A 20,126-nucleotide genomic window follows, 5' to 3' on the forward strand; every position below is an offset into this window, starting at 1 on the left:
AAGGTACTCATTGTTATATTATATAGATAACTATAAATATTACATCTGATACAATATTGAAATAATAATAAAAAATAATATTTTACATAACATTATTATTGTTGCTGTTGTTTTTGTTTGCATGAATGCTGTTAACTGGAGCCTTTTCGTGAGGGTCAGGCAAGTACCACATATGACTGCACATGTATCTGCCCAGTCATGCTTTCATTGAGAATAGGGTGCATACAGTCACAATGGTAACGCACATCAGACCATGACAGTATGTAAACTGTGCATATGAATGCAATGCATCTTTACAAATAGATGAATGAAGCATAAAGGAAGGAAGAGATGAAGGAATATATTAAGAGAGACATGAAGAATGACTCTAAAGCAGGAGCCATTCAGACCCAAAATAGCCACCCCATTCTGGCAGAGCCTGAAATAAAGCATGAAATCTGAGCTCAGTGAAACACTCACTAAATAACAAACACATTCACAACAAAACCTCAGCAGACAATACGGCACGCACACACACTCTGCCTTTTCAAAACGAGGATGAAAACACTGTGGAAATGAACTGTGGCAATATCTATTCAGACACGCTGCAAGAGGAGGATGAGGTGGCACATGTTACTGGCTTCCGCTCTCTTTCTCTGTGATAGACCCCGCATGACCACTCTGGACGGCTCCATTCTGCAGCAGAGACGAGCAAGACAGCAAGTGCAAGAGATGAGCCGAGGTAGAACAAAAAGAGAAGGAGGGTGGGAGTGAGAAGGAAAAAGAAAACAGCACAGGAACAAGGGACAGAGAGTGGTTATGATAGGAGGAGGAGGGCGAGAAAAACCAAGAGAGAGAACAATAGCGAACAGCCCAGACACACAGACATGTGTCAAGCATGTGTGTACATGTACAGACATCCAAAAGCTTTTCACAGCAACAATCGCTGCATTATCTGCGCTCAAGCGTACTGACACACAATTGACTTCACCAAACCTGGACATACTCACTGTCCAGCGCTGAAAAAAAACACCAAAGATGTCTGAGGTCTGGTGTAGTAGGTGTTGAAATCGTCAAGTAAAGATCACAATCAAAGCATAATTTCCACTAAACTATTTCCAACAATCTATTTTAATTTGTGTAGCAATATAGATGTAGAGGGAGTGGCCATACTGTGATTAAACATTATGTTAAATACTGTGATTTTAAAAGGTTAGTTCACCCAAAAATGAAAATTCTGTCATTAATTGCTCACCCTCATGTTGTTCTAAACCCATAAGACCTTCGTTCATCTTCGGAACACAAATTAAGATATTTTTGAGGAAATCTGAGAGCTCTCTGACCTTCCATAGACAGCAATGCAACTGCAATGTTCCCAGGTCCAGAAATATAGTAAAATGGTCCATGTGACATCAGGGGTTCAACCGTAATTTTAAGAAGCTACGAGAATACGTTTTGTGTGCAAAGAAAACAATAATAACAATTTATTCAACAATTCTTCTCTCCGAGTTTACGTCTTCCGCCATTTTGGAGAGTGCCCCAGAACGGAATCAGCATTGTTGACGTTCAGTGGACAGCGCGCGCATGCTGAACGTTAACAACACTGATTGCATTGATTAGGTTCTGGGGCACTCTCCAAAATGGCGGAAGACGTTAACTCGGAGAGAAGAATTGTATTAGCATTATAACTAGAACAAATTTGCTTAATCTCTAAATAGCTTTTTGGATTTTTGTTAACATTATTCAACTGTCTGTCTGCAAAATGTCAGCAGAAAAGTTTTTACACTTTGATTACAAGATTACAAAAACTTTTTTTTTTTTTAAACATTAACCAATGACCAGGACCATGAACATTTGATAAATAACAAAATCACAAATAAAATAACAAATCACTTCTGAAAATGGCAATTATAACAGAATTTCCGGGTTATTGGTGGGGTATGGTATAATTGATCGCGTTCATTATCGAAGGTAATTTATCTGCGATAATAAACACGATATTGCGTAGCTTGTCAGTGATCTAGGGCTCTGTGTATTAAATGGTGTTGGAGATTTAGCGTTAATCACGGAACATAACATTTTTCTTAAATATATACATGCATGTGTTTGCATTTACAAGCATAATAAATATACACAGAATACTCATTATGAAAAATGACAAAGTTTTAAAATAAATGTCGTTTATTTTTTAAATAAATGTTTCTATTCAATGAGTCCTGAAAAATGCATCACTGTTTCCACAAAAATATTAGACAGCACAACTGCTTTTAACATTGGTGATGATGTTTCCAAGCATCAATTTAACATATAGGAATGATTGGAATGAAGGATCATGTGACACTGAAGACTGGAGTAATGATGCTGAAAATTCAGTTTTCCATCACAGGTTTAAATATATTCACATAGAAAAGAGTTACTTTAAATTGTGTGTGTGTGGTATATAGTACAGCATGTATGAACACCACATTAAAGCCACGTGTGCTTAGACAATAAGCAGAAGATCACAGGCAGATCAGAGCGCATGTCCTTCACTGTGAAGCACACTAGACGGTTATATTTATTGAATTAAATCACAGCCTTTTGAGGTTTAATACCACCATATCACACCAGGCCATAATCGCAATTTCGATTTTAATCCGATTAATTGTGCAGCCCTAGTGTGTATGTGGTGTTGCTTATGGGTGCGCCACAGGCCCACTTTGTGATTCATAACAATAAATCCGTTAATCCAACTGTGTTACTGTAACAGACCACCAGATAATAAGTCATTCCTGCTGTGCAAAACAGACACATACACACATTACACGTCTTTAAGTACTAGATTAGGGAGGAGACGAATCGTTCGCCTTCCCTCTCGTTAAAGAAACTAGCACACGCAACCCCGTACCAACAATGCAGAGCAAAAACTGTCGAGTTCAGGAAAAATGCAACAAACGCTGGCAGAATCACCTCCGCAGGAAAGAGAGAGAGAGAGAGAGAGAGAGAGAGAGAGCGAAAACAAGCAAGCATGGGGGTAAAAAAAAAAAAAAAAATGTATTTGAACACCAAGTCCATACTATGCAAATTCATTCATTAATCTATGACAGAGAGGCTTTCAGCAGCCTGACGGGGGGGGGGGGAAGCATGGAAAGAAAGAAAAAGAGCAAAAGTGAGGGAGAAAAGGTGAACGGGGTGGAAGGGTAACATGTGCCTGGTAATCCAGCCTCGGTTTTACCCCAGTGAGCTAATGTAGCATCGACTCTTTCAAACACATAAAAACACAGCACTCGGAGGGCAAATGGAAAAAGCAGAGGGTGGGCCTCATTTTCCTCGTTAAAAAGCCCATTTAAAGAGCACAGCTCCAGTCTGGAAAACAACCACAGATTTTTGAACCCAGAAGGAAGGGAGAAAAGAGAGCGAAAGAAACTTGTGCAGCCTAAAACTCCACTGCATTTCTCTCTTCTTTTTTTTTCCCATAAGTGCTTTTTTATTTTTTCTTGAACTCGTGTTGACTGCTCTGTGCCGCTGAACAACTTATTCATTCCAGACTGTGACTGTGTCGATTCCTTTTTCCAGTCTCCACTCTTTCTCCCTCCCTTCCTCTCCGAGTAAACAGAGGAAGAGCGTAGGCTCCAATCCAAACTGGTTCTGGGCGCTCCTGCGCAGCTCCGGCAGGGTCAAAAGTTTACAGTGGTTTTCATTTCACCTTTCCTCAGCCAATAGCTGCACTGCAGCTCAACTCTGACCTCTACAAAAGGATTCTACTGGCAGGAGGATCGCTGCTCTCTTTCGCTCTCCTGTCTGTCCCTGAGCGCTTTCTTTTACTACTCCGTTTCTTTCTCACCGCTTGGATTTGTTTTGAAATTGGTAGAACGTGGGATTTCAAACAATGTTAAAAGCAGGACGACTCAGCAGAGCTAAAGCAGAGGTTTTACTGCTCAAGAGAAAGTAATGTTATAAACCTGAATTTGAAAACTACTTTACAAGTATTTTCTTTGTGGCGTTTATACAGAACACATTACAAACGTGTCTAGAAGAATCTAGTAAAAATGAACCAAGATCTATCCAGATGTTGAAAGAATAATTTCAAAATCAGAATTCATCTTTTTTTTAAAGTCTCATTCTCAAATGAAGGGCATGCCAAAAACAAAAAACAAAAAATTAAACATACAACCTTACTATGTATAAATAAAAAGGCTTCAGAATCTTTAAAAGGGATGAAAAAATGCTTACTATATTTTTTGTTGACGTCAATGGCCAACCTCAAATGCCAAACCAAACCTAAATGGTAATTTGTTTAAATTAAGCTGTTACTTATTTCTCTACAATTTATGGTTTTTGGTCTACATGTCACCCATTTGCATATGGCACTGTAATAGTTTTAATATTATTATTTTTTTATAATTTCATAATTAAACCACTGAAATATAAATAAATGAAACAAATGATGCATGTACATATCAGATTATTAAATAGCTAATTGTAATTTTTTTGCATCAAATTTTTGACCAGTTCATAGCAATTTTCATACTGTATTATTAATAGGCCTTGTCTGTGTCTTTCTTTCATAAACAGCTCGGACGACAAAGCCAACGCTTTTTTCTCCTCCATCATCCTAATTCACAAATCAAATTATGCAGTTTTCATAGTAAAGGGAGCTAAGTGCCCCATGCTGACCTCAGCCTGTGACCCCTTCTGTTCTCCAGGTTCTCTTTCCTCTCCCTCACCACATGCTGCCCCAACACGGGCTAAACACCAGCTCGACGTAGGCTAACACTATTAAAAGCATGTTTAAATGACTTATGAGCACTAAGACAAGAGAGGTCGAGCACCCAGGGAGTACGAGAGAAAGACTGAGGGCTGGGGAACGCTCCAAAGTGCATCCAATATTGCAGATAAAAATCAACTAATCGAGTTTGAACTGCCAATACGTTCGATGAAGCCCAGTCGTTCAAAGGCTTCTCTGAATATTTCAAGGTTACACTCTTAGTCACCTTGGCAGAAAACCGTTGGCTGACTGGCAAGTCACTGTTATTTCTTGAAAACGAATTGAGCTTCAAACAATGGAAGGTCTGGAATCAGTCAAACAGTAACAGCTACACGAAACGTTTGATCGGGACATCACCTTTTTTCTTTTACAATGTCAAAAGAGAAGGAAAACAGTAAATAAATGTGTCGCTCTCAAAAAGTGAGGCACGTGATGGAAAACAAGTCTTTTACACAGCCATCAAATGTCAACCAAGTCAAATTCTCCAAGATATCAGTGCAAAAACCACACTTTTGCTTTGACCTTCCTCCCCTGAACTACACCAAAGAAAACTAAACCTATAAATAAACCTAGAAACTTCCTGTAACAGCGTATTCTACATGTAGAACTGCTAAAGCAAAGCGGCAGCTAGCTTTCGGCGCTCTACAGAGCAGAATGAGCAGGGTTAAAGGCCAGTTGCTTTTGTTGGCTTGTTCTTTTCTTAAAGATAACCTCTGACCTGCTCTGGGGTCAGCAGTGTGCTCTCGCCACTATTGATGGTGTCTGACTGGGTGCTGAGAGAATGTGAGAGATTGGTCACTACGCACTGATCCTGAACACTGTTTGGCCAGATGCTGATTGGAGACAAGCTCAGGTGATGAGTCAAACTGTCAGGAAGCATTGTGACACTTTCCTTAGGCAAAAAAGACACATCAGGCTTTTAACGTGCTCCAATTTCTAAGCGTCTGACAGAACTAATAAATCATTGCGGATCAATTTACTCTACAAGGCAGAGATTTGTACATTTCAATCGATCAAGAGTGATTTTTTAAAAATCTAAATCCTGTTAAAGGGAGAATTCACCAAAAAAAAAAAAATTATGTCATCATTTATTCACCCTTATGTTGTTACAAACCTGTATGACGGAGTTACTTATGAAACAAAAAGGAGATTAGGCCTTTTTGATAAATGTTTTTTTTTTTGTCCATAAAATGAAAGCCAACATACTTCCAAATATCTTTGTGATCTACAAAAGAAAAAAAGTTTATTTTTAGGGGAATTCTCCCATATTTAATTACACTAAATCCAGAAACATGAATGCAAAATGTGTAGCATTTCCAATGCATCAAAAGTTGTCGATGAGAGACTTTTTTTTTTTTTAGGATTTATTTTTGGCATTTTCACTTGCATTTTATTATGATAGGCCAGATCAGAACTGACAGAAAGCGAAGTGGGAGAGAGAGATATATAGGGACAGGATCAGGAAAGGTCCTCATGCAACGGTGCTATATGACGGCGCGCTGCCCACAAGGCTATTGGTGCCAACATGGTGAGACATTTTTTGCTTAAAATAAAATGCAATACTGTGATTATTCGCAGAGCAATTTTTATACACTATTATTGCATTCATTAATATGTTGCATTATTTTTCAGTTTTATATTTTCATTTCTCATTTTAATTTTAGTTTATGTTTTTGTCATTTTGTTCTGTGCTTCTGTCATTTTTTTAGATTTCTAGTTAGCTTTAATTTAATTCTATTTCAGTTTAGGTTTTAAGTCGTTTTGGTAGGTCAGCTTAAATTTTCAGTTAGTTTTTGTTTCTTTCAGTTTTATTTCAATAAGCAAAAATACATTTTTAGTTTATTTAACAATAACAACATTGTATCAAAGCTGATTGTGCTGTTTGTGTTGAAGTTAGCAATTCAACAACAACAAAAAAAGTATGTTTGTTTGTTTTACATAGAAATTTTGGTTTCAAAATCATTATGATGGCACACTGGTCAATGGCTTCTGTTTCTTTCCCATGCTCTCTCCAAACATCTGTTCTGGCTCTGTGCAAGAATGGTAAGCAAGGACAAAAAGAGTGGATTGCTTTAGCACTGCAAATACACATACACGCATCCTCTGTATTTATGCGAGCCAATTCCACTCACTTAACTGTAAGGGGTTGCAAAGTTCCAAAAAGGGATAGTTCACCCAAAAAGGAAAATTCTGTCATTAATTACCCACATGTGATTCAAAACCAATAAGACCTTCAATCATCTTCTGAACACAAATGAAGATATTTTGCTGAAATTCAATGAAATCCTCTATGATCTTACATAGACAGCAACGCAACTACCACGTCCAAGGCCCAGAGAGGTAATAGTAGTATATTTTTATTTAATGCCATGTCAGCATCTTAGGCTATTTTCATAGCAAAAACAATTAAAAAACAAATTCAATTCAATAACAAATAGGCCTAAAAACCAGCTAACAAACAAACAAACAAACAAACACAAGTTATATTACACCAGATTTTTTTACCCCAGAAAAGTAGTAAGGACATTGTTCAACCATAATTAGGGATGTAACGAGCCGGTCAAAAATCGATACAAATGTGTGATGATTTAAATCGGTTGAGATGCTACACAAATCGCGATACAATTAGGGGTAGGAGCTTATATGTATGTCTGAGGGGAACTTGCTGTCTTTAGAAAAGTTTAGATGGTATTTTTTCTTTTCATCTTGACTCTGTATAATGCATATTAAAGTTCATAAGTGCAGCGGTGCTTTGTTTACAGCGGAAACCAAGGCAAGAGAATGAATCTGCATCTCAATCAGCTCATCTGCTGTTTCGGTTTCATGCAGATATTTTTTATGTCTAGTTTCACAAAACTGAAGTCAGACTATTCTGTTTTTGCTTCAGATTTTGAAATTATACAACCTAATTTAGATTAAAAACCGCTCATGTTGCATGTATGCAATATCTTTGTTTGGATCATGATTAAAATGCAGTAGTTGCCTCTCATTTTAAATGGAAAGAGCACAGACAATGCCTTATTTTGTTTACATGAAGAGATTTCTTTTAATTGTGTTATTTATTTGATTTACGGTTTGTTTTAAAATTTCAATTTAGTTTTGTTATTTACATTTAGTTTTTTAGCAGGCGCTTTTATCCAAAGCACCTTACAAATGAGGACAATAAAAGTAATCAAAATCAACAAAAAAGCTATATTAGCATAGTGTTATATTTCAGTTTCACAAAGACACAGTATTTTGTGCAGTATTTTGTCCTGTCTAAATGCAGTGTTTCCCCTACAATGTATTAAGCAGCGGCGCAGCTGGATTTTCAGCGCCGCTGAAAAATCTTCACATGATCAGTAATATCACGACATTCACATCATTCACTTACATACCTAAAAACACAAACATGGCGACCGGCGGCGCTGCTAATGCGATGGCTCTGAATCCACTTGTTGACAAGACAGGAGGAAAGAGCCACAAATGGAAATTATTTTGATTAGGCTAATGTCACGTTGCCATAAGGGGCCGTTCATATTCACGTTCATATGCAAATATTTCAAATGTGGGTGCGCGGAAAGCGACGCGGCACTCTCGTTTTGCGCTCCTCTGTTCATGGTTGCATAGCAACGACAGACGCCACGGGAGAGCGAGCAAGCGCTTGTGGAAAGGAGAAAGCGAACTTGGTACCGAAAACCGTGAATTTTCACTGGTATTGAAAATACCATTAATTTTTCAGATGGGTGAAATCCTGTGGCATACCAATCTCCAGTGTGAACTGTGAGCGTGACTTTTCCACACTGAATAGGGTGATTTTAATCAGATCCATTATTCATTCATTAAGACATATTGACATGATTTCTGTATACCTACAGCTCCAGGCACACTGAAATCTCTTCATTCAGATACCTGGTACATACCTTTTTTCACAAAAAAAATAACCCAACATCCGATCAATAAAAACTCACCTGATATGACACCCTACATTAGGGCTGTGCAATTAATCGCATGCGATTCTCATGCGCATCTCGTCAGTAAAGCCGGTTCCGTGATTGGCGGTAAATCTCCATCACCTGTTTTCAAATGGAGCGGTAGTTAATACACAGAGCCGTAGTTCACTGACAAGCTACGCGATATCGCGTTCATTATCGCAGATGAATAGCATTCGATTATGAACGCGATATCGCGTAGCTTGTCAGTAGAACAATGTGAGGGTGAGTAATTTTTATTTTTGGGTGAACTAGCCTTTAAGCACTGTTTGAAATCCCACAATGTGTTGTAGCATGTGCATTAAATGATAGACTCACACAAATGTCTTAAAGCCGGTGGTGCTTCCCTTCAAATGTTATATCAAATGTTGTGCAGCAGTCACAACAAGCGCCATTGGGACACTTCCTGTAAAATGTTTGCCATTTGTCGTCCCCTTTAGAGTCTGTACTCCACACTAAAGACAATAGATTGGATTAGTCCACCCACTGAATTGCTTGTGAAGAAAATGACAAATGTCAAGATGCGAAATGAACGTAATAAATCATCCAAACTGTGTCAGTCTGCATTCTTGGCATCAGGGTTCTGTATCATCATTTGCAAACCACAAAGGGTGAAAGGTAAAACAGCTCATGACAGTTTGATATGATATATATAGTGGTTGGACTTTGGCATTGTGTGTGCACACATGATTACATTTTAATTAAAGTTTAGTAATGACAAAAGGCCAACGCAATAGCTAGCCGCTCTATTAATAGTGCATTGCATAGATGGACCTCCTAGAGGGAAGAGGACGCCCATCATCTTTTCCAGAGCGAGGAGAGCTGTCCCCGCCCACGAATGGCCTCGTCACCTTAACAACAGACCACAAACATGAGTGAAGCCATGGCGACAGGCAGACAGACAGCAGAGAGACCAGGATGTAATCTGTTTTACCACACGGTCTTGGACTCTAACCAGTAGAATGACATGCATTTCAAACCCGAAAGCCATAAGACCCTCCCACATCCTGTGGCACAAGCATCTAAATCCAGAATCTTAATATGGATCGACATGGAAATCTTTAATGCATTCAATGCAAATATGCACTGGCGAACCGCAGAACGCAGATTGTGGTGTCCGTTCAGTCTGTCACGCTCTGTGATGAGCGACACATGTGTCTCAAGTGTGTGACCGGTCCCGACAGCACACGACGGCTGCGACAGTGGCTAATTAAAACATAAATGATGTGATTAAAGGGACAGAGCGTTGCTTTTCCCCACCTGGTGCAACATTTTTTGTTGAGGCTGACGCATGAGGTGCATCTGCTCTCCTGCAGAGCTGCGATGACACCGTGTACCCGTTTTCTCACCGAGCTTGTATTTTACCTTTGATTTAATCACTGCAATCCTAAAATCCAATTCAGCATTGTCCCTTCAACATCATCAGATTATCGGCCTGAGACAGAGAGATTATGGACTCGGTGACGCTCCTCAGGAACAAAAGAATAAGGTGAAGCCTATGGAAATACACAGTGCAAAAGAGGGGTGCATCAACCTTGGATTCAAATAGGCTTTGCGGTATGAAGGTAGACATATGAATTACACCATGCAAAAACTATAGTCAAAATTTCAAATAGTGTTGCAAATCATGTCTTGTCCAGTGTACTTATTTATAGTCTACTAATTTATTTTAGATCTGACCTTTTTTTGTTTGACCACATTAATCAGAAAATAATCATTACCACATGATTACGTAACATTTTGGAGTTGAATTTTCAGCAAAAAATATGAAATTGCGACAAACCAGTGTTTAAAAGTTTGGGGTCGGTAAGAATGTTTTTGTAATGCTCACTAGGTTACATTTATTTGATCAAAAACACATTAATAGCCGTAATATTGTGGAATTTTAGGGCTCCTACAATTTAAAATAGCTGTTTTTTGTTTTAGAATATTTTTAAAATGTAATTTAATCTTGTGATGACAAAGCTAAATTTGTAGCAGCCAGTCTTCAGTGTCACCTTCAGAAATCATTCTAATATGCTGAGTTTGCTGTTAAAGAAACATTTTGTATTATTATTAATGTTGAAACATTTGTAGTGCTCAATATTTTTGTGGAAGCTATGATACTTTTTTTGATGAAAAGAAAAAGCATTTATTTGAAATAGGAATTCTTTGTAACTTTATAAATGTCTTAAAGTCACGTTTGATCAATTTAGTGCTTTAAAACAGTAGTGTATTCTGTTACTGATCATGCAGCTCATCAACAGGTACAACATGAGAGGAGCTCAACCTTGGAAGCAAGAGGTCAAAAGGTGAGGACAGGCTACTTTACGCAAGAAGAGTTAAGCATTCAGATATAAAGGGGAAAGTGGGAGTAGAAAGAAGTGGAAAAGAACAGTTGATGTTTATAAATCACTTTCAAATGTCAACAGCAATACTGAAAAACTGAACTTGTGCATGAGACTAAATTTGGCCCCATGACCCACAACTGTACTGAAACAAAACTCTCACTTGGAGTAATGCAGGGTTAAAGGCATCGTTCACCCAGAAATGAAGGTTCTTGATAAACTTTCTTTAATGGAGTATAAAAAAATAAGTTTTTAATAGTAATAGAAATAGATTGACCGATATATCGATTTACCAATATTTTTCTGCTATTTAAGCATTTTTCCATAATCGGATATCAATTTTGTAATATCGGATTCACCGATAAATGCCGCCATCTTGTGGGTGTTTTGAGAATTGCGCGCAGGACCACCATTGCAGCGCGTCTGAGGGGAGACGAGACAACAACGGCGTGCAGGTACTCGATTTGCTGTAGTTAGTAAACTTTATTTAACATAATAGCCATTAATGCACAAATTAGATACATTACATAAATGCCTGTTATGTAGTTTATGCAGCTTGGTTCTGAGAAATAGAGCGCAACTCATGGAATCATGTAAACTCATGGAATCATGTAAAATAATCCGTCAAGTCCTGTCCCAATAAAGACGTAACTTTGCTCGAATTAAATAATAATACGCAGCCATGAATGAGCACGTTGTAAATAAAAGCGCTGAATTGAATTCTCTCTCCATTGTATTTTTGCTCATCATTAGTCTCGTGAAGCCGCTTCACATTGCTATTCACTCAGCGGTAGGGCTGAACGATTAATTGCATTTGCGATAATATCGCGATATGAAAAAACAAGATTTTTCAATTCTGTCATGTGACACGCGAGAGTAAAGAGGTGTGTTCGACGTGAAGATCGATCGGTGAATGACATCAAAGTACGGCGAGAGAAAGCATAATATATTAATATAATATTAAGACCCCTTCACACGGGACGCGGCAGTCGCGAGTTCAGGAAATGCTCCAGCACGGCCTCCGCATGTAAATTTTAACAAGATTCACTTGTTTAAAACACCCTAAATTGGTTGTAAATTGTTGTAAATATGTTGTAAATTGTTGTAAATATGAAGATTAAATTTAACATGAAAGACTGCAAATTTTTAACACTTAAAAAAAAAAAAAGCTGACTGAAAAGAGGAAAAACCAAAGTGAAGTATGTTCTTCCACTCAGTCATTTATTTACTTTATAACAGTAAATAAACATTGGTTCTGTAATCGGGCACATAAACATGCAAATAATTGTTATCGGTTATAAAAAAAAAAAAATCTATATCGGTCGATCATTAGTAATAGACAGATACATTTGCCTATATTTAGCTATTTTAAAGGGATAGTTTACCCAAAAATGAAAGATTTGCTATCATTAACCTACTTGCTCTGTGGAACACAAAAAGTCAAATAACACTGGCCTCAACTAACTTTCATTGTATTTGAAAAAAGAAAAAAGAAGAAAAAAAAAAAAAAAAAAAAAAAAAAGTTCCACAGAAGAAAGACAGTCATTGTCAGCTACTAATTCTGAAGAATTTCAGAACTGACACATTGTAATCAATCACGAGACAAGCAAGAACGAATGATGCTTGGTGTCATTGACATCAAACCTGAAAACTTGATGTACGGCTTTGACAACAGCAAAGAACCCCTTAGACCAGCAATACTTAATGCTGGGACTTGCAACACCCCGCTCTGCATATATTGCATGTCTCTCGTTTAACACACCTGATCCAAACAACCAACTGTGTTCCAATTGAGATGGTCCCTACACAGTGTGCACACAGGAAATCGGCTAAAGTTTACTTCACTTAAGAACACATATTTGCGCTTCACCACATATACACTCCTTCCGAACTGGAATCATGGCAGAAAAATCCTGATGTCCACTTCGCAGGGCACTTACGGTCAAATGGAACAAACCTCTGAATCGATAAGAAAAATGGTTTAGTAGTTTTGTTTTCTTTGCACACAAAAAGTATTCTCGTAGCTTCGTAAAATTATGGTTGAACCACTGATGTCACATGGACTATTTTAACAACGTTCTTACTACCTTTCTGGGCCTTGAACATGGTAGTTGTGTTGCTGTCTATGGAGGATCAGAAAGCTCTTGGATTTCATTAAAAATATCTTAACCTGTTAACGTTCACCAGAGCGACGTTGCACTGAACGCTCTTTGTTTGCATGTGTCATTGTTTTCTAATAGAATAAATGAAACGGGACAAAGTTAATCTTGACAAACTAGATATCATTCTGAGGGTCTAAGCCTTAAGCATCGACGACAGATCGCTGTTTTTCGATGGAAAGCTTATAAGGAATGAGTGGCACAAATTTGCTACATTTGTGTAAGCAGTACACATCCAAACACGCAGAGTAAAAAAGCAGTACGTACCTTTATCATTGTAATAACGAGCCACAAACGCGTCCACTGCTGAAATCCCAGTTTAATTAGAGAGGTAAGGGTCCACAGAACAACATCCCAGCGAGCACTTTTAGTCCAACGAAACAATAACGTTGTAATAAGGATGAATATTCCTTTGTTTACATTTAATTTCTTCAGAGAGTTATTGTTCGCGTCCGTTATGGAATAAATTACGCTCAAAAACAGCGTCTTGGTGGTAAAAAACAACACGGTGTTGCAGCATACAGTTTTACAAACAGAATGAGACCGTCCACGGAAAAAAAAGTCTCAGAAAAGCTGAATATAGTTTATTTGAATTTGGCGCTCCCTCCTGCCGGCAGTGACGCAACTGTCATCTGAGCGGGGCGTAACTTAGCGATCTGCTTTATCCATAAAAAACTGTTTTTTTTTTCTTCTACATTTTTTATGTGTGTGTGTGTGTATTGTGTGGGGAATGTGGCCGTATCTGCATGATTATAAGCTGTATGGACGGACATCAGCGTGTTTATTAGCGACTCTATGACGGCTATCATTGAGATTCAATGATCAGCTATTATTGATTATATGGCCCATCTGTTTGATTATCATCTGAATGGAAGCACATCAGCGTGTGATTACTGACTCTATGACCATGTCTGGCAATATCACTTCACGTCTGGCAATCAGAATACTTCAGTATACATACTATATATATGTTTTCTATTTTTTTTTTCTTTTTTATTACTCAAATAATAATTTTTGTATTTTTTAGTGCTCAAATAAATCTGTCTATTATTTTATAATTGAACATGTATAATGACTAAAATAGTTAGTATAATTCTGAAATCCATTTGGTGGTTATTTTTCCTCAAACAGGGGGGTGGGAGGACTATAAATAGTTTCAGAAAAAATATTGCAGGAATCTCATTTTTCATGGCATCTTCTTCAAATTTGAAATATGAACTCATGAGACACATGGCTTTCGATCCATTACTTTTCTGGATTGCTCCAGGACTTATTTCATGTATTTGTATATGAAATAAAAAAACATTCAGTGTGGAAAAATATTTTTCAAGGCACGTCAGTGCCTATAACTTTTTATCTTTTTGAGCATTATCAACTCTGGATGATGGATAGTAACGCCCAGAGTGTCTTCTTTCCAAAGATACCTAATTTGTTTGTGTAAGCACACTTTGTGACAAACTGTTACCATTTTAATTTAGGTAGGTTATTTTCACCTGCGAGGCCCCAAATGGGGGTGAAGGTTAACAGGTTAATTTGTGTTCCGAAGATGAACTAAGGTCTTAAAAGTTTGGTTGGACATGACGGTGAGTGATTAATGACACAATTTTCATTTTTGGATGAACTAACCCTTTAAGAACCACTGCCTCAGGTTTGGAACGACATGAGGGTGAATAAACAATGACAGCACATTCATTTTTCAGTGAACTAATCCTTTAATTGTAGAGTAAATATTCTACAGTAATGCAGTTCAGTTGTAAAAGTTTTCCAACACTACAGTGGGGTTTTGTAAGTGTGGAATTCTGAGTAACTCTCCACAAACCTCTCATCAAATTGGGGGGTGGGGATGCTGGCAAAATGAAAACAAGGTGGCCGCTAAGCAGTTGAGAAGTTCATCCAAAGTTGAGTTTTTCTCTTTCCATCTACTTCTTTCTCTCTCTCTCTCTCTCTCCCCCCGTTCTTCCTCTAGGCTCGACTGCCGGAGAACGCATCTGGTAACGTTTACCTTGTGACTTAAAACTTTTCTCTACTATTATACAACAGGGCTCTAAACACAACACAAACACACAGAGTCTTGCTAACTTTTTACAATGGTAACAAGACCAGACAAGGGCCTTACCCTCCCGTGGGCTTATTCAGGTGAACCCGTTTTACAAGCATTCTTCAGTAGAGGGTGAGAAAGCCAAAAAAAGAGTGGACAAAAACCCAAGAGAGTGTGCACTTTTCACTCTTTAAACCTCGTTAGCCATTTTCCCCCCTCTTTCTCTCCACTTTTAACAGGAAAACAACTCCGGATCGTGGAGAAATGTGTACTGGGCTGGAAAATGCAACAAATTAAGTACAACAGCATTGAGAAAATGAAAAACCAAACACAATATTTTCCTCCACGAGCCTTTTCACAGTCTCAAGTGAAAGTCTTCATGCACAGAAAGTGTTTGCATGTATTTCCAAGTTTCACTTTCAGACACCCACAGCACTGCAGAGAGCTTCCTTCCGCATATGTGTGCATATCGTGCACACACCATCGCAAGGCACATCCAGCTCGTCGTCACCGCTCGAATGACCTTGAGTCAGTTATGCAGGAGTGTCGTCATGGCAACACAGCTTTACACAAGCAGCCACAGCTGGATGCAACTTGATGCAACACATTCCTCTTAAATTCGACTTGTGCTATAGGACACTGAAGGGAGCTGTAAAATATAGCGGCGACGCTCGCATGCAGATGCCATGCAGAGACTCTTAATTATGACTCGCAACTTTCCAAATGATTCGCACAGAATTTTCCAACCTTCACAGTTGAGCTCTTGATTGGGTGTCTTAAAAAGTGAAGGGAGAAAGTTGCTGTTTATGAACCTGGTAAATAGAAAGAAAAACTGGAAGTTCATTCCATGACAAACAACCTGGCATTCATTCGAAGCGCTGAAGGTGTACAAAAGTGGATGAGTGAAAGGAATTCAATTTATTACTCACTCTGGACTTCACTGACAAAGACTAACTTTACTTTTTTCTCTGGTTCGCAGAATGGAAAGTTACAAGGATCTACAAATTAGTGTTATAAATCATGGCACAAGCTCCAGATCAGAAATATTTATGTTTGAAAATGTTTTCGTTGAAGATCTGAATGGTGCAATAAATCTTTAATATCCTGTAAGCTCCAAACGTTTTTTTATTCATTTTGCACACATGAGTCACGGAGATGCGAGTCAACCTCGCCACATGTATTAAAGGTTAGCAGGGCTAAAATACCAGCCTGCACCAACACCTTTAACTACTCCAAGTAAAAAGCCATCACAAGTAGCAGGTATCACATTTCAATTAGTGCAACAATCAAGCTTTTGTTTCAACCCACTGCCACCAACACAAGCGCCTCAGAGCAATACTATACACCCCTCACCATTAATCTTACATTTGAAACAAACACACAGATACATGATATAACTGGACCATTTTCCCTGCTCTGAAAATAACCGTCACCCACAACCACACTGTTTTCCTTCTTTCGCTCTCACGTCGCACTCAGAGAACGGCAGGGTTTCAACTTCTTCAATTATTGTGGACTGACAAATGCAAAATGAGTGGGGACGATCAGATTAGTGTCAGAAAGGTGAAGAGAAGCACATTAGTCATTCTGCTGTTTCGCTAGCCTCAACCTCCTGCAATCCAAGAGGAAACGTGCAAAAAGGAACATTTATAATAGACAAGACATTAAGGAATATTTTACCCAAAAGTGAAAACAACTTTATTTAACATTATTTCTGTCTTGCATGGAGCGTCATATGTGAATTCTGGATAAATATCCTGGTCACTCTTTTCAAAATAATGGAAGTAAATGGGGACTGGGGTGGTCAAGCTCCAAATTTTATGAAAGTAAATAAATAAAATCATAAAAAGTATCAGAAAAGTGGGTCATAAGACTTAGGTGCAAGTCTTCTGAAGTCACATGATAGTTTTGTGTGATAAACAGACCAAGACTAAAGTCATCTCTGAATAAATGGTTCTTTTGAGTCAGATCATTTCACTAAAAATGGCTGATCCAGCTCACAAAAATGGAAAGTCACGAGTTCAAATCACTGACTGGTATTGTTAATGTTAATTAAAAATAAAAATATTCAATTGACAAAAGCACATAGTACTACAATTAAATGAAAATACAAAAAAAGTCAAAATATTCATAAATACTATATTATTATTATTATATAAATAATACTAAAATAACATTGTCATGGACTCATGATGCATCAGTTAACGGCCACTAGATGGCAAAATTATAAAACTGAATAATGACTAAAATAACTTAAATTTGGGTCTGTTCATCACACAATGCTTCACAAATCAAACAGTCGATTTTTATGATACTTCATGGTGCATTTGCCACCAGTTCTCTTGATTTAGCCTCATTCTATTAAAAAGAGCAGTCAGGATGTTGCTAAGAATATTAAAGACAATATAATAATAATGACAGTTTTCATATTTTTGGGATTAATTATTCCTTTAACCACAACAATGGACACTAAAATAAGACAAAACATACAATGTTTAAATGTTCAAATCAAAACTCGGATGGTCCTTCAAAAATCAGGGGAAATCTTTCGCACAAGCATTTTTTTTTTCTTCCCCTGAGAGCGTCCGAGTTAATGAGTTATAGAACCCGAGCTAACAAATGGACGAGGACAGAGAATCTATGCATCCTTTAATTCTTAACCCCATCTGCAGTCAAAGCATTCAACACAAGATTGATTCATAGTTAATGCAGCCTGACGCTCGGAGTGTGAGAGAGAGGGAGCTGGGGAGAAAGGAACAGATAAAGGGGGAAGGGGGGCTCAGCCTGCGACCAGTGTGAAGAAGAGTTCAGAGGGTCTTTTCCCACACGCAGTCAGGGCATGTGTGGGTCCAGTAGCGTGTGAGCGCCAACATACACCGCTTTGCATAAAGCATGTCCTGTTCTCATGCGTTCAGCTACAGAAATGCTTTAAAAGTGAACGCTTGTATTAAACTATTTTTATACACCAAATAAGTGCACTACAGGCTAAAGAGGCTGCAGCTTTGAAATGTAATAACATAATTATTAGGAAGATTCATACTGCACTGTGGAGGCAATAAAAGCAAATCGGTCGTGGTTCTAAAAATATGTTATTAAACAGTCAGAATGCAAGCATGTTATATACCTGTACCTTCAGTATCCAAAGAACAAGTTAAATATATTTCAAAGCGTCTATATATGTCAGCATGAGTGCATGTGGATTTTGGGGAAACGCTGGTCCTACAAATGTGGTTCTGCAGGGAATATTTTCAAAACAGTGGGATGTGGTCAAACTCTCCTAGCTCAGAAACTGCTGCATTTGGATCACTACATAACACCAATCGCTGTGAATTCAGAGGAACTTCCTCAAACTTTCCAGCAGCACTGCAGTGCACCGAATACCTCAGGCTAAGTCATTGCAATTACCAAAAATAGTGTCTCTGATAAGAATCGTTCAAGCTCCTGCATTCACAAAGTGCACGTTTAAAAGACGCCTGTCATGTCCAACAACACTGTATGGGCAGAGATTTTCACTGGGGTTTGAGACACAGCCATAATTGCAGCATCTAATACGGTCGGTATGACCTACATCACAGTTTATCGTGACAAATATGCAATATGACAAAAAAAATCATTTATAATATCCTCCTGCCTTGTGAATCACTAAAATGGTCAACACTGATTTGGACTGTTTTCTCAGCTTATTAATACACCACAGTTTGGTAGGTAGCAAAGCAAATCTGAATCTGTCTGATTTTTGATCATTTAATCTCCACCCTCTTTGTCATTAACCAGGAAACTATCTTGTTGTTTGGGTCATTTGAACTTCATCATATTGAACTGAGAGCAAAAGTTACAAAACATCCGCATAATAAAACATCTCATAACACATCTGAGCAGATCGTTTGAGGTCAGTAAGTTGTACATTAAAAGTCAGAATGAAAAAGTTGGAAGAATGAATAAAAATAAGCATTTGTGATAGTGACAGATAATGGGTTAAGATTATGTTATGCTTAAGCAAACTAACTTTAGACCATGTAAACTCTCAGGTGATCCAAAAAAACTGGTAAACAAACTTGCTTCTGATCAAAGAATTAAAACATGCAAAAACTCCATATTGTATTAATCTCATTATTATATAAACCAGCAACGGAAATAGTGCAGCAGCTACAAAAATAACTTAATCATTTAGGGTTGTTGTGTATCTCAAAAGATTCAAATCTTCACTAAATGTTCATTAACTTAGGAAAACAGTGTTAAAACTGTGTCTACTTAATGGCAAAATGTTAATAAGATCGCATAAGAATTAAAGAAATTAAATCCTCAAACGGATCTTGTTATGAAAAGTAAACAAACATGCTGGAGAATGTTGTCTCTGGCAACACTGTGTTACTACGATTATTGTCTCAAAGGCAGAATAACTAGGTGGCAAGATCCCCACCGTGGACAAAAATGTACTTCTGAACAACCGGCATCGCGTAACATTGCTTCACGAACACAACAATTGCTTAAATGTATCCATTTACGATCGCGATGAAGTCATTCGTTTCACTTACCGGTGTAAATGTATCCAGTGAAACACTCCAGTTTCTTTAAGCCACTTCTACGCATCCGCCATCTTCAGCATTAGCTATGTTTGTTTAAATGGGAAACACTCCCAAAGCTTAAAGAAGCCTGCCCGAACCACGCGCGCTGGGAATTCTGGGTAATGCAGTTTCACCTTCCGGCCGATCCGCACATTCTACACAGAGCTAGAGAGGAAAGAAACTACAAGTACATGAACCCCGGCAGATCGAAAAATAGACATCCAGTAGGAGATCGGCAGTAGTAGCAATATCGTAAAAATATATAGTGCATTTATTTTTAGCTCATCCAAGGGCCACATAGAGATAACAGCCACGTATCCCTAATGAGTAGGCTAACGTA

General features: G+C 38.0%; 1 protein-coding gene across 2 annotated transcripts in view; it reads right to left on the reverse strand.

Moving 5' to 3' along the window:
- The window catches only part of LOC306855399 (nuclear receptor coactivator 3-like), a 42,007-nt gene extending 22,165 nt beyond the window's left edge, over positions 1 to 19,842 (reverse strand). Inside the window, exon 1 of one of the 2 annotated variants that reach the window (XM_079394100.1) lies at positions 19,757 to 19,842. The gene's annotated coding sequence lies outside the window, so the exon portion shown is untranslated. Of the gene's footprint in view, positions 1 to 10,062; positions 10,086 to 19,756 lie in introns of those variants that run through there. The other variant, XM_079394101.1, reaches the window with a different exon arrangement.
- Between the last annotated feature and the right edge of the window lie 284 nt (positions 19,843 to 20,126).

Source organism: Barbus barbus (assembly GCF_936440315.1).
Source record: "Barbus barbus genome assembly, chromosome: 35".
Lineage (NCBI taxonomy): Eukaryota > Metazoa > Chordata > Actinopteri > Cypriniformes > Cyprinidae > Barbus > Barbus barbus.